Consider the following 13,915-nt stretch of genomic DNA (forward strand, 5'->3'; position numbering starts at 1 on the left):
TAGTAGTAGTAGTAGTAGTAGTAGTTTGGATTTGATATCCTGCTTTATCACTACCCGAAGGAGTCTCAAAGCGGCTAACATTCTCCTTTCCCTTCCTCCCCCACAACAAACACTCTGTGAGGTGAGTGAGGCTGAGAGACTTCAAGGAAGTACGACTAGCCCAAGATCACCCAGCAGCTGCATGTGGAGGAGCGGGGAAGCGAACCCGGTTCCCCAGATTACGAGGCCACCGCTCTTAACCACTACACAGCCACTGCTTCCACAGCACGACTAATCATGGTGGCGGCAACAGAAGGTGGGTCAGCTTCAGGGTGGCACAGCAATCAGGCCCAATTGTGGCTGGTGCCAGCTGTGAGAGCAGCTCAGGATCCATGGCTCAGCCCTTCCCCTTAGGGTATCTCATTTCAGCACTTTCTGCTGGTGGAATTCCTGCTGGTGAGACTTCCACCTGCCCGTACATTCAGCAGGAGGAAGGAAGAGATCTGGGCTGGTGGAATGACACTTCCGTGGGAGGCCAGCTGAATCAGAAGCAAGCGGAGGAATTTGGATGGCAGCCTCGGCTATGAATCGAAAAGCACTGGGTTCAAATCTCACCTCTCACTGGGTAGCTTCAGAGAATTCACTGTCTCCTTCAGCCTCCACCCAACTCCTGTTTTGTTGCAGATATAGAGGGGCCATGATCCTGATCTGCCTTGCAGGCTTGTTGTTTTGATAAGGCAATGAATCAACTCTCCAAAATGTGATGAAAAATCTTAAATTGACCTTCCAAAATTCATTCTTCTACATAATTATTAAAGGCACAGGGACCCCTCTCCTCTTTGGTTATCAGAGTAGCCACACAACACACACACACACACACACACACACACACACACACACACACACACACACACAATGTGTGACCTCATCAGCTAGTATATTCTTTGCTTCAATGGCTAGTATAGCTTATATACAGAAAGGACAGACACCGGCAAGGAGAAACACAATCCCACATGACCCTTTGGCGGTGACATTCTGCAGGTCACGTGACTTCTTGATCTCATGCATGTGGCCCGGAGCTGAAGGTGCCAGACGAGGCCCACCTTTGACATTTTCTCTCTGCCACCCCCATTTTCTCGCTGATGGAAATGTCTGCTGTGTGTGCACAAGCCAGGCAAAAGGGTCCTTTGTTTTTTGCTAATTCGTCTGAAAAGAACAGTGTTGAGCCAGATTTTGATCATTCCTGGTGAGCAGCCAGTTCTCTCCCTCCGCTCACATGAAAGGCTCCATGCTTGCAGCTCAGCCTTAGTGGGGGAAGGGCTGCGTTGCATAACAGAAGGTTCCCGGTTTGATTCCCGGTATCTCCAGGTAAGGCTGGAAATGTCCCCATTGCCTGAAACCCTGGAGGGTTGCTGCCAGCCAGTGTCAGCAATACTAAACTGGGTGGACCAGTGGTCTGACTCAGTATAAGGTGTGGGAATGTTCAGGGTGGCAGGAGAGGATATATTGTTTATTAATATCCTTCCTAACTTGCATTAGCAAATTTCTTTACTTGGCAGAGTGCATTCCTGTTTACACAGCAGAAAACTAGTTGCAAACTCGTGTGAGTTTCATAGAATCGTGGAATCATAGAATCATAGAATCATAGAATCATAGAGTTGGAAGAGACCACAAGGGCCATCGAGTCCAACCCCCTGCCAAGCAGGAAACACCATCAGAGCACTCCTGACATATGGTTGTAATGCCTCTGCTTAAAGACCTCCAGAGAAGGAGACTCCACCACACTCCTTGGCAGCAAATTCCACTGTCAAACAGCTCTTACTGTCAGGAAGTTCTTCCTAATGTTTAGGTGGAATCTTCTTTCTTGTAGTTTGGATCCATTGCTCCGTGTCCGCTTCTCTGGAGCAGCAGAAAACAACCTTTCTCCCTCCTCTATGTGACATCCTTTTATATATTTGAGCATGGCTATCATATCACCCCGTAACCTCCTCTTCTCCAGGCTAAACATGCCCAGCTCCCTTAGCCGTTCCTCATAAGGCATCGTTTCCAGGCCTTTGACCATTTTGGTTGCCCTCCTCTGGACACGTTCCAGTTTGTCAGTGTCCTTCTTGAATTGTGGTGCCCAGAACTGGACGCAGTACTCCAGGTGAGGTCTGACCAGAGCAGAATACAGTGGCACTATTACTTCCCTTGATCTAGATGCTATACTCCTATTGATGCAGCCCAGAATTGCATTGGCTTTTTTAGCTGCCGCGTCACACTGTTGGCTCATGTCAAGTTTGTGGTCAACCAAGACTCCTAGATCCTTTTCACATGTACTGCTCTCAAGCCAGATGTCCCCCATCTTGTATTTGTGCCTCTCATTTTTTTTGCCCAAGTGCAATACTTTACATTTCTCCCTGTTAAAATTCATCTTGTTTGTTTTGGCCCAGTTCTCTAATCTGTCAAGGTCGTTTTGAAGTGTGATCCTGTCCTCTGGGGTGTTAGCCACCCCTCCCAGTTTGGTGTCATCTGCAAATTTGATCAGGATGCCCTTGAGTCCATCATCCAAGTCGTTGATAAAGATGTTGAATAAGACCGGGCCCAAGACAGAACCCTGTGGCACCCCACTAGTCACTCTTCTCCAGGATGAAGAGGAACCATTGATGAGCACCCTTTGGGTTCGGTCAGTCAGCCAGTTACAAATCCACTGAGTGGTAGCATAGTCAAGACCGCATTTTACCAGCTTCTTTACAAGAATATCATGGGGCACCTTGTCAAATGCCTTACTGAAATCAAGGTAGGCTACATCCACTGCGTTCCCTTCATCTACCAGGCTTGTAATTCTGTCAAAAAACGAGATCAGGTTAGTCTGACATGACTTATTTTTCAGAAATCCATGCTGACTATTGGTGATCACAGCATTCCTTTCTAGGTGCTCACAGACTGTTTTCTTAATGATCTGCTCCAGAATCTTCCCTGGTAATTGATGTCAGACTGACTGGGCGGTAATTATTTGGGTCCTTTATTTTCCCCTTTTTGAAAATAGGGGCAACATTTGCCCTCCTCCAGTCTGCCGGGACTTCGCCTGTTCTCCAGGAATTCTCAAAGATGACTGCCAGTGGTTCTGAGATCACATCTGCCAGTTCTTTTAATACTCTTGGATGCAGTTCATCTGGCCCTGGAGACTTGAATACATCTAAACTAGCCAAGTATTCTTGTACTATCTCCTTAGTTATTCTGGGCTGTGTTTCCTTTGCTGAATCATTTGCTCCAAATTCTTCAGGTCGGGCATTGTTTTCTTTATCGGAGAAGACTGAGGCAAAGAAGGCATTGAGGAGTTCAGCCCTTTCTGTGTCCCCTGTTTGCATTTCACCATCTTCTCCTCTGAGTAACCCCACTGTTTCTTTGTTCTTCCTTTTGCTACGAACATACCCATAAAAGCCTTTTTTGTTGCTTTTAACCTCTCTAGCCAGCCTGAGTTCATTCTGTGCTTTAGCTTTTCTGACTTTGTGTCTACACGTGCTGGCTATTTGTTTGAATTCCTCTTTGGTGGTTTCCCCCCTTTCCATTTTTTGTACACATCCTTTTTTAATCTTAACTCAGTTAAAAGTTCTTTAGATAGCCACCCTGGCTTCTTTAAGCACCTTCCATGTTTCCGTCTCATTGGTATTGCCTGACGTTGTGCTTTTACTATCTCCCTCTTAACAAACTCCCAGCCATCATGAACTCCCTTTCCTTTTAGTATTACTGTCCATGGGATCTCACCCAGCACTTCCCTAAGTTTTATGAAGTTGGCTTTCTTAAAGTCAAGAAATTGAGTCCTAGTATGCTTGGCTGCTCCTTTCCGCTGTATAGTAAACTTCAGAAGAGCATGATCACTCGCGCCTAATGATCCTTCCACTTCTACCCCACTAACCAGGTCATCAACATTGGTTAGGACCAGATCTAAAATGGCTGTTCCTCTTGTTGCTTCTCCCACTTTCTGGACAATGAAGTTGTCTGCAAGGCCAGTGAGGAATCTGTTTGACCTTATGCTCTTGGCTGAGTTTGACATCCAACATATATCCGGGTAATTGAAGTCCCCCATTACTACTATCTCCCTTCCTTTTGCATGCTTGGCCATCTGTTCCAGGAAGGCATCATCTATGTCCTCCGTTTGGCTTGGGGATCTATAGTAAACTCCCACAATAAGATCTCTGTTATTCTTCTCTCCCTTAATTTTGACCCAAATGCTCTCACATTGGCTTTGAGGTTCTAAATCTTGGATCTCTTCACAGGTATACACATCCCTGACATATAACGCCACTCCTCCTCCTTTCTTGTCTGGTCTGTTTCTCTGAAATAGATTGTATCCCCCCATTATTACATTCCAATCGTGGGACTTATCCCACCAGGTTTCAGTGATGCCTATTATGTCATATTTAGTTTGCTGTACCAAGAGCTCAAGCTCATCTTGTTTATTTCCCATGCTTTGCGCATTAGTGTACAGACATTGAAGTCCATTAATCATTCCCCCGTGTCTCTTATTTAAGGATTTTTTCCTCCCATCACTAGGTCTGCGTGCTGTTTGCTCCCTTTGGTCTATGACATTTGGATGATCATCTTCATCTACTGATAGACTCCTACCTTCAGGAGCACTGTCTCCCTCCCCCACATTAGTCAGTTTAAAGCCCTCCTGATGAGGTTTCTGAGATTTTTGGCAAAAACATTTCTCCCAACCGTTGTGAGGTGCAGCCCATCGCTTGCCAGAAGTCCATCTTCAAGAAACTGCAGTCCGTGATCTAAGAATCCAAACCGTTCCTGTTTACACCATTTGCGAAGCCAGCTGTTCACTTCCACGATTTTTCCCTCTCTCCCTGGGCCATGTCGTTCAACTGGGAGGACAGATGAGATGACAATTTGTGCATTTAGTTGCTTCAATTTCCTGCCGAGAGCCTCGTAGTCTCTTTTGATCTTCTGGAGGCTATTGCTTGCAGTGTCATTGGTTCCCACATGAACCAAGAGGAAGGGGTATTCGTCAGTGGGTTTTATGATTCCTTGCAGTCGTTCAGTTACATCTTGGATCTTAGCCCCGGGGAGACAGCACACTTCCCGAGACATCTTGTCAGGCCCACAGATCACTGCTTCTGTTCCCCTCAGTAGGGAATCCCCTATCACCACTACACGCCTCCTCTTAGGTTTGGTCGGGGTTCTTCCGTGAGCTGTCCGTTCCAAGGTCGCCTGCACATTCCCTGAGGACTGACTTTGCTGCTCGTCTTCATATACCTGATCAACTGAAATGAGGGAGAGATTCTCAAATGGAGTCTGCTCTTCGTCTTCCATGCTAGGGGAGAGGACCTCAAAGCGATTGTGTATTTCTAAACAATCAGAGCGAACCCTGGGCCTCCTACTTCTTTGAGTCACGTTTCTCCATATATCTGGCTCCTGTGTTGGTGAATTAGCCTCCTTCTCAGGGGAGTCCCCTGTCTCCTCCTTGGTGGAGACGGTGTGCTCTGTTGCTTCCAAGAAGAGCTCTAGCTCTCTAATTCTTTGGAGCGTAGCTACACGTTCCTCCAGTTGCTGGACTTTGTCTTTTAAGAGGGCAATCAACATGCAATTGCTGCAGGTAAAGCTGCTTGCAACCTTTGGCAAGATGGCAAACATTGCGCAGGAACTGCAGGCGACTGCAGCTGTTCCCTCCCCCTCCATCCTGAGAACGTGTCGCTGGGGGTGGCTACAGCGGTCCTCCATCATAAAAAGCGTGAAGACAGGACAAATAACTCCCCCCACAAGAAAAAAACCTAGGTCTCCCCCAACAAACGTTTGAGACTAGCTCCCCTAAATCTAAAAGATGGATGAAAGTGCGCGCGCCGCTAGGCGCGCGCCGCTGCCCTGCTAGGTCTCATAAGCTCCTCCCACAGCTAATCCCCTGCCTCAACAGAAACCCTGCCCCCTCTGACCTTTGCACAGGGAGAACAGCTAATCAGCCACAAAGAAACACACACACACAAGAAAACCTTTTTTGCTCCTTCTTCAACTGCTGCCCTGCTAGGTCTTAAGACAATACACAATTTGAATCCATCCTAAAAGAATAAAGACACCACAGTCTTATTCATAAGCAATAAAAAGAAAGTTTACTCACGATCAGGCAGAGCACAGTGTGATCACTGAAGGCAGGCTTAGAGCTTAAAGCTACAAACTTATACTAACAGGTTTATCCCATAAGGAAGATGGCCTGGGGGACTGCTTGGCTGGCAGCCAGCAGTTCATTCCAGGAAATTCGCAGGATGAAAAGGAGATGGGGAAAAAAAGGAGAGGAGCAGGATGCCTTGTCCTTTTGCCAGGTCTGGAAAGGTCACATCCACCGACTAGTCACATGCAAGGAAGGATGCTCCAGGCCAGGAGGAAGTTTCGACTGGCTGGACCAAACATTCCCTTGCATGTCCACTCTAGGAAAACAAGGAATGTTCTACAGTGGTATCTCGGGTTAAGAAATTAATTCGTTCTGGAGGTCTGCTCTTAACCTGAAACTGTTCTTAACCTGAAGCACCACTTTAGCTAATGGGGCCTCCTGCTGCCGCCACGCTGCCAGAGCACAATTTCTGTTCTCATCCTGAAGCAAAGATCTTAACCTGAGGTACTATTTCTGGGTTAGCGGAGTCTGTAACCTGAAGCGTCTGTAACCTGAGGTACCACTGTACTTGACTACTCTCAGTGGATTACATCCCACATAAAGCAACTTCCTAAGCCTTCAATATGGAAGGAATTTCTGCACTTGGCAAATGGATATAAGTTTTGCAGATGCAAAAGAGCACATGTAAAACGTGCTCAGATTTCAGGGTCATGTTATGCAAGCCACACAGCTGTTATCCAAGCTGTACCCTGCACATAGCTGTCAACTTTTCCCTTTTCTTGCGAGGAATCCTATTCGGAATAAGGAAATTTCCCTTTAAAAAAGGGAAACGTTGACAGGTATGACCCTGCGAGGGAATTGTGCCAGCTACACCTGTTGAACTCTCATCCTCTAGACAGCCTTAGAAAGTTACAGGAGTTGCATTAGCCGCCACAAGAAGCGGGGCCTTCTCGGTAGTGGCCCCTATGCTTTGCAATGCCCCTCCCCCCCGCTAAGAGGTTAGTACACATTTCTTCCCCCCAAACAGCCTTAGCATTTGGCCAATGGGGTTTCATTTGTGGGTTGCGATTGGTCTGATGCATTTGAACAAGTTGCATTTCTGCACAGTGCAGTTGGAAGATGTTGCGCTTTTGTTTTAGGAAAAGTGGTGCAGTACAGATGCATTAAAATTAATGCACCGCTCCCAAAAAAACCCCAAACAAACACAGAGAGAAGGGAAATAGTAACTGTTCCAAAAGCAAAAAACAAAACAAAACCCCAGCTCCTTTCTTTTCTACTGCCCTGTTTCTTGAGAGCTTCCCTTCTCAATGAGAATAAAGATCTAATGTCACATTTTCTCTTAGTACTGCCTAACAGAAGCTAAAGGGACCAGGTTCCATATCAAGGACAGGATATGTGTACCTGAAGTTGGCTCTCCCCACAAGAGGTCCTAACAAGAGGCAATGCAGAGAAGAATCTCAAGTATGTGTCGTATTTGCTTGTGCAAGGCAACTTCCAGCTGGGGCTTTGCAAGGCTGCTTTGAGAGTCAAGGCGATGTGGCGGCACAGGCTGATAAGGAAACGTGGGCTTGTTTAACAGTCAATTCTGTGCAGTTGTCTTGCCCACCCACCCACAGAGCTACAATTCCCAGCACCCTTAACAAATGGCAGTTCCCAGAATTCTTTAGGGAAAACCCACATTCAGTAAATGTATTTTGTATTGTGTGGATGTGTCCTCATTGCTTCACAGAACATGAAGAGTCTTCCATAGTGAGAGACCAACTGACAATCAGAGAAAGAGGGTAATGATCCCCATCTTGGCTGTGGGTCCTGATAGACCCGCTCCCTGCCTTGCAGGCTTCTCCCCACCTGACCTGGGAGGGCAGGGCCAGGACTGACTACAGCTACAAAAGCTGAGACTGAGGAAGAGGCCAGAGATTATTTTGCCGGACTGACTCCAGCTACAAAAGCTGAGACTGGGGAAGAGGCCAGAGATTATGTTGCCAGACTGACTCCAGCTACAAAAGGTGAGACTGAGGAAGAGGCCAGAGACTTTTGCAGGCCTCTTAGTGCAGACCCAGGTCATCGAGCCTGAGCTTTCGCCGTCCACCATGAACCACCATTGGCAGCAGCGGCAGAAGATATGTTCTATGTTTTTATGATAGATACTTTTTTATTCTCTTGATAATTATGCTGTTTTAAATACGCATTTCATATTTGACTGCCTTTGGTTATGCTTTAATTTCAAATGTTTAAGATAAAAAATTGTTAACTTTGCTGTGTTAAATGTGCATTCTGTATTTGACCTCCAGTGTGGTGTTTTATTTGCTTTGGAGAAGGAGTTAGCTCGCTGAGTGAAAAGCCACGTTTTACTGTCTTTACGTTTTCATTATTTTCATTATGTATTCTGTGCTTTGTATGCTGTAACTTTGTGCTGTGAACCACCCTGAGACCTATGGGTATAGGGCTGTATACAAATGTAACTAAGTACATTTTAATAATAATAATAATAATAATAATAATAATAATAATAATAATAATAATAATGGTTTCCTGTGAATTACGTTTCTTTGAATGTATATCTCTGACTTTCTTCTGTAATTGCTTCCTTTGATGTTTTAATATAGGTTGCAAACTACTTTGAGATTCCAATCCCCTTAAAAATATGAATTGTAGGAATGAAATGGAAAACAACAATCCCTTGCCTAGCCCTTGCTTCAGGGAGTATTCATGTGTATTCTGAGTATTCATTTTTCCTGTAGAAAAGAGCTGTTTCTGGGATGTTGTACTCCTGGGTGGAAAAGATGCAATACTGCTGGTATCAGGATTTGGGTGAGGACGGGTCCTTTTGCACAGGGCAGCCTGGAAGCAAGGAATTGTCTTAAAGTGCAGCTGATTTCCTTGGATTCTCTGCTCAAAGCAGCAATGTTATTTCTATTTTATTTATTAAAATTTATACACCATTTTATTGCTGTTGTTTTCAAAAGTGTTTTACAAAATACAGTAGCACTGGTTAGGGTGGTGGACCATACAATGGTTTTGAAGCTCAGGCTTGCCACTTTCTGGAGCACAGCTGTCAACGTTTCCCTTTTTTTAAGGGAAATTCCCTTATTCCGAATAGGATTCCTCTCAAGAAAAGGGAAAAGTTGACAGCTATGCTCTGGAGCTGCACCCATCACAATCTCATGTGGCTAGGAAGCATGCAAAGCAACATCCAGTTTTCTGCAAGCATTTAAAAAAAAATGACAAGAAAATGAACAAGCATATTATTCCTGCAGAGGTCGATAAAAACTGTGCTGTATTTGAACATCCTTACAAATGAAGTGTAATTACAATGAGCGCTTTTCATTTCTGGCAGATAACATATAAATAGGTACAAAATCCTCTGTCTCTTTCCTCTTGGTTTTCTGCGATACATTCATCAAAAGAACTGGCATTAAAACAGTCACAGGAGTCAGGTGTCTACAGAGAAAGGAGGTGGGTGAGGTTTTGCCAAATGCAAAAAGGTTCTCTTCTCTCCCCCCCCCACCCCACTGCCAGATTTCATTTTAAAACATCCGCGACTGTCTGTGCCAGAGAAGAAGAGTCCTAGCATTATGTGCGAAAGCTACACCTGGTATGTGAACGTGTCGAGAAGCAATTTTGGCATTCCAAAGAGGGACCACAATAACTGAAAAAAATTAAGCACCATTTGCACCCTTGACAACAGTTGGGTGGAGTGGAAATAAAAGGAGATACATACATGGGGGGAAGTTCTCACCTGACACATTCTAATTTGTAGAATCAGAGAATTGTAGAGTTGGAAGGGACTCCGAGGGTCATCTAGTCCAACCCCCCTGCAATGGAGGAATCTCAACACACGGTCTCCCATCCAGTTTGAAACCACACCGGACCCTGCTTAGCTTTGCAAATGCGCTAGCAGGCTCCCTGTTGAAAGGCTTTACCCTGATGATAATGTGCTGCTCAGTTTGATTGCTCTGGTTTGTAAACATTCATCAGCAGATCTCAGTCTCTGCTGAACATCTGCAAAGTGGACATTTGCAGGGAGGTCTGATGCAAGGTTAAAGGATTGATATTTCTGGAGATGCCTGCCTGGTGCTAACTATAGTTTAATTAATGAATGGCTTGGCAGAACAGCAGGGATCATTCTGTGTGTGACTAAAGAGTTAATTCTTTAACAGTAAGTCAGCTAACCGAGTGTGTGTGTGTGTGTGTGTGTGTGTGTGTGTGAGTGTGTGTGTGTGTACGTTTTCCTTGGCAACTAATCACAGCAACATGACCCTCACTGAGGTAGCATGTGCTCTGATTGGCTGTGTCTTTCTGAGGGAGTTTTTTCTCTGTCTGTTTGGTTGAATGTCTCTGTCACATACAAAGCCTGAACTATCCCCAACTGATTTAATGATAAAAACATACCGAAGAACATTTCCCAAGTCCAATCCAGATGTGTACTGGGATACAGATCTCTGCTTAAAAGATTTGGAAATGGAAGGTCTTCAACAGGTGCCAAAAAAGACAATAGAGAAGATGCCTGTCTTAACATGTAATAAGAGTTTCAAAGCACAGATGCTGCCACACCAATGGCCTGATTCAGACACAGATGGGACAGACATCCTGGTGAGATGGTATCTGCATGAGACCCTCTCCTACCAAATGGTATTATTATGTACTTTTGTATTTTACTTTACCTGTATATCACTTCGAGACTCCCTATTTGTTGTGAAGCAATAAATAAATTTGATAAACAAAAGGGATGGGTCTCATTTGATAGGCTTTTTTATAGTGGACAGGTGAGGAATTAGAAGTACTTTATTTTCTGGATTTTCTATCTTTCTCTTTTAACCTCTTTCCTACTCTTGTTATGTCTTTCTTTTTCTATAACTCTCTCCCCCCTCCCTTTTTTGTGTTTTTATCTAGATAAAAGTTTTTTTTAAAAAAAGGAAAATATATTGTTTGCGAAACCATGGTTTGTACCAAACATCGCTAGATGTGATAACTGCGCCGACATACCATTGTTATAACCATCCCTGCACCCTGGAGGTTGCTGCACCACCTAAATGGGAATACTGAGCAGATGGGAAATGAAGTGAAATCTGCTCCTGCTAACCATGGTTTGGGGGCAATGTCTGAACTGGGCTGCTTAAATGGGGAGAATCCGTTTGAGCAACTGTCTGTGTGTAAAGGCCTGGGGGAAAGGCACAAAGCTGAAGACGCAATGAATCATAAGTTGATGAGATGCTACCTTGGAACAGCCGACAGTTTCAGAGCTTTTCTGTCGTTTTGACACCAACCAACCCAGAGTCTTACCTATCAACTGCAGGGGGCAGTGGTGCTTGCTGCAGTTCTCTTTTGGGCCTGAAGAGGGCACTGAGGCCGGTGAGTCCACAGCAGCTCAGTCCTTTATATTCCAGATGGGATGGAGGAGAATCTCAATTCGGTTTGCATTTAAATGTGAACTTTCCTAATTTGCATTTTCAGCATCAATGGGCGAACCAAAACACAGCTGCCCTTCAAAATTCACATTTTGAAGGATCTTGCAAGTGTGGTTCTCTGGCCAGGTGACATTTAATTGCGGGAAAATGCATTATATTAATGGAAATTGCATTGCAAAAAATGTGGTTGACAGGGAAGACTGCATACAAAAATGTGCACAGCAAGAACTCCGGCCAATGTAAGTTTCAATAGTGGGAGTGGTCCCTACTCGCAAATCAATAGTCAATAGTAACAAAAACTAATCTATTCAAAAGTATGTATTCTGACAAGGATTACAAACTCAGATAGAGATTACAAACTCTAACAGAGATTACCAACTCAAACTCATCAAGATATGTATAACACAGAAATTCGTTACAGAATTAGAGATAAGAGTTTATGAGTAGAGATAAGTTCATGTTAGTCCACGGTCAGATTCAATGTGGAGGTCTTTAGAGCAGAAGTCAGAAGTCAATTACAGTGGTGTCTCGCAAGACGAAATTAATTCGTTCCACAAGTCTCTTCGTCTTGCGAGTTTTTCGTCTTGCGATGCACGGTTTCCCATAGGAATGCATTGAAAATCAATTAATGCGTTCCTAGGGAAACCGCCTTCAGACCAGGTCCGGGGACAGTCTGTCCCCGGACCTCTTCTGAAGGCTGGGGGGGGGGACGACAAGGGCTTTTCTTCCCACCCCCAGCATTTTAAAAAACCCCGGGACAGCGGAGGACTTCTCTGCTGTCCGGGGCGATCTTAAAATGCTGGCGGGCGGCATTTTAAAATCGCCCCGGGACAGCGGAGGACTTCTCCGCTGTCCGGGGCGATTTAAAAGCCCCTGGGAAGGCAAGCAGGGGGGACAAAGACTTTCGCCCCCCGTCCGCCTTCAGAAGGTGTTCCCTCCCCGCCGCCCGGCTTCGGAGCATTGTTCCGAAGCCCAGCGGCGGGGGCAGGTGTTCCCTCCCCGCCGCCCGGCTTCGGAGCATTGTTCCGAAGCCCGGCGGCGGCGGGAGGAGGCGTTCCCGCCCCGCCGCCCGGCTTCGGAGCATCATTCCGAAGCCCGGCGGCGGCGGGAGGAGGCGTTCCCGCCCCGCCGCCCGGCTTCGGAGCATCGTTCCGAAGCCCGGCGGCGGCGGGAGGAGGCGTTCCCGCCCCACCGCCCGGCTTCGGAGGAGGTCCGAGGACAGTGGGGAAGACGCGCTGCGCTTCCCCGCTGTCCCGGATATTTCCCTATGGGCTGTCGTCTTGCGAAGCAAGCCCATAGGGAAATTCGTCTTGCGAAGCGCCTCCAAAACGGAAAACCCTTTCGTCTAGCGGGTTTTCCGTCTTGCGAGACGTTCGTCTTGCGAGGTACCACTGTATGGACTAGAAACTCCCACTATTGAAATCTACATTGGCCTGAGTTCTTGGTGTGCTTTTTTCTTGGTATATTTAATAACAAGAACTCCAACTTACAAAAATGTGCATGGAGGAAGTTTGCATTAAAAGGCTGACAAATTTTCACAGGAATTCTGTTAAAAGAAAATTGCAAAATGATGCGGAAATGTGGAGAACAGAACTCAAGATGGGGAAAACGAGAGATTGCGATAAACTGAAACGGACATCTTCTCCTGTCCCTAATTGCGAGGCACCAGCCCGGCTTCCGAGACTGCACTGTGCTCTGGAAAAACAACTGAACCCTGGAGAGATTGTGTTTGGCAATCTTGGTGTGCGAAGGCTCGAATGCCCTTCTCAGTTTGCATCCATTATGCTGAGGGATAGCAGTGCAGTTAAAAGGGAAAAAAGTGGGAGGGGGACCTCACTAAAACTTGCCTGCTCTCCAGTTGCTGAGAATCGCTGGAGAATTTGGGGGGAAACAAGAGGAAAGCTAAAACCACAGGAGAAAAAAGAAAGACGAGGCATAAATAAAGGTAACAGATCCCACACAGCAAGAAGCACTCAGTAAATTTACTTCTGAACTCCGCATTGGCATGGGCTACCTAGCGAAAGAAAGAAAGAAAGAAAGAAAGAAAGAAAGAAAGAAAGAAAGAAAGAAAGAAAGCAGCTGCTTCTGCTGCAAAGCCCACTTAGCCTTGCCAGTCCCTCTAGCTAGAAGGAAACTTTGCTCCTGGCTTGAACAGACTCGGGGCAGTTGAAATTTGATGCTATTGGGAGGTGCCTCTCCTCTCCTTCAGCTGTTCTCTGGGTAAAGGTCAAGGTAAAGGACCCCTGGACGGTTAAGTCCAGTCAAAGGCAACTATGGGGTTGCGGCGCTCATCTCGCTTTCAGGCTGAGGGAGCCGGCGTTTGTCCACAGACAGTTTTCTGGGTTATGTGGCCAGCATGGCTAAACCATTTCTGGCGCACGGAGGACTGTGATGAATGCCGGAGCACATGGAAACGCCATTTACCTTCCCACCT

The 13,915-nt window shown here is 45.9% G+C and overlaps 1 long non-coding RNA gene across 2 annotated transcripts; it reads left to right on the forward strand.

The window, feature by feature from the left end:
• Positions 1-6,018: 6,018 nt before the first annotated feature.
• LOC310705446 lies at positions 6,019-13,557 on the forward strand. 2 transcript variants are annotated; one of them, XR_014525290.1, is made up of 2 exons: positions 6,019-12,006; positions 12,886-13,557. It is a non-coding gene; the product is annotated as an uncharacterized lncRNA (long non-coding RNA). The 2 variants fall into 2 exon arrangements; XR_014525291.1 differs by having other exon boundaries at positions 6,019-12,001.
• Positions 13,558-13,915: the final 358 nt, after the last annotated feature.

The sequence above is a fragment of the Podarcis liolepis genome (genome assembly GCF_965112155.1).
Source record: "Podarcis liolepis genome assembly, chromosome: 4".
In the NCBI taxonomy this organism is placed as follows: domain Eukaryota; kingdom Metazoa; phylum Chordata; class Lepidosauria; order Squamata; family Lacertidae; genus Podarcis; species Podarcis liolepis.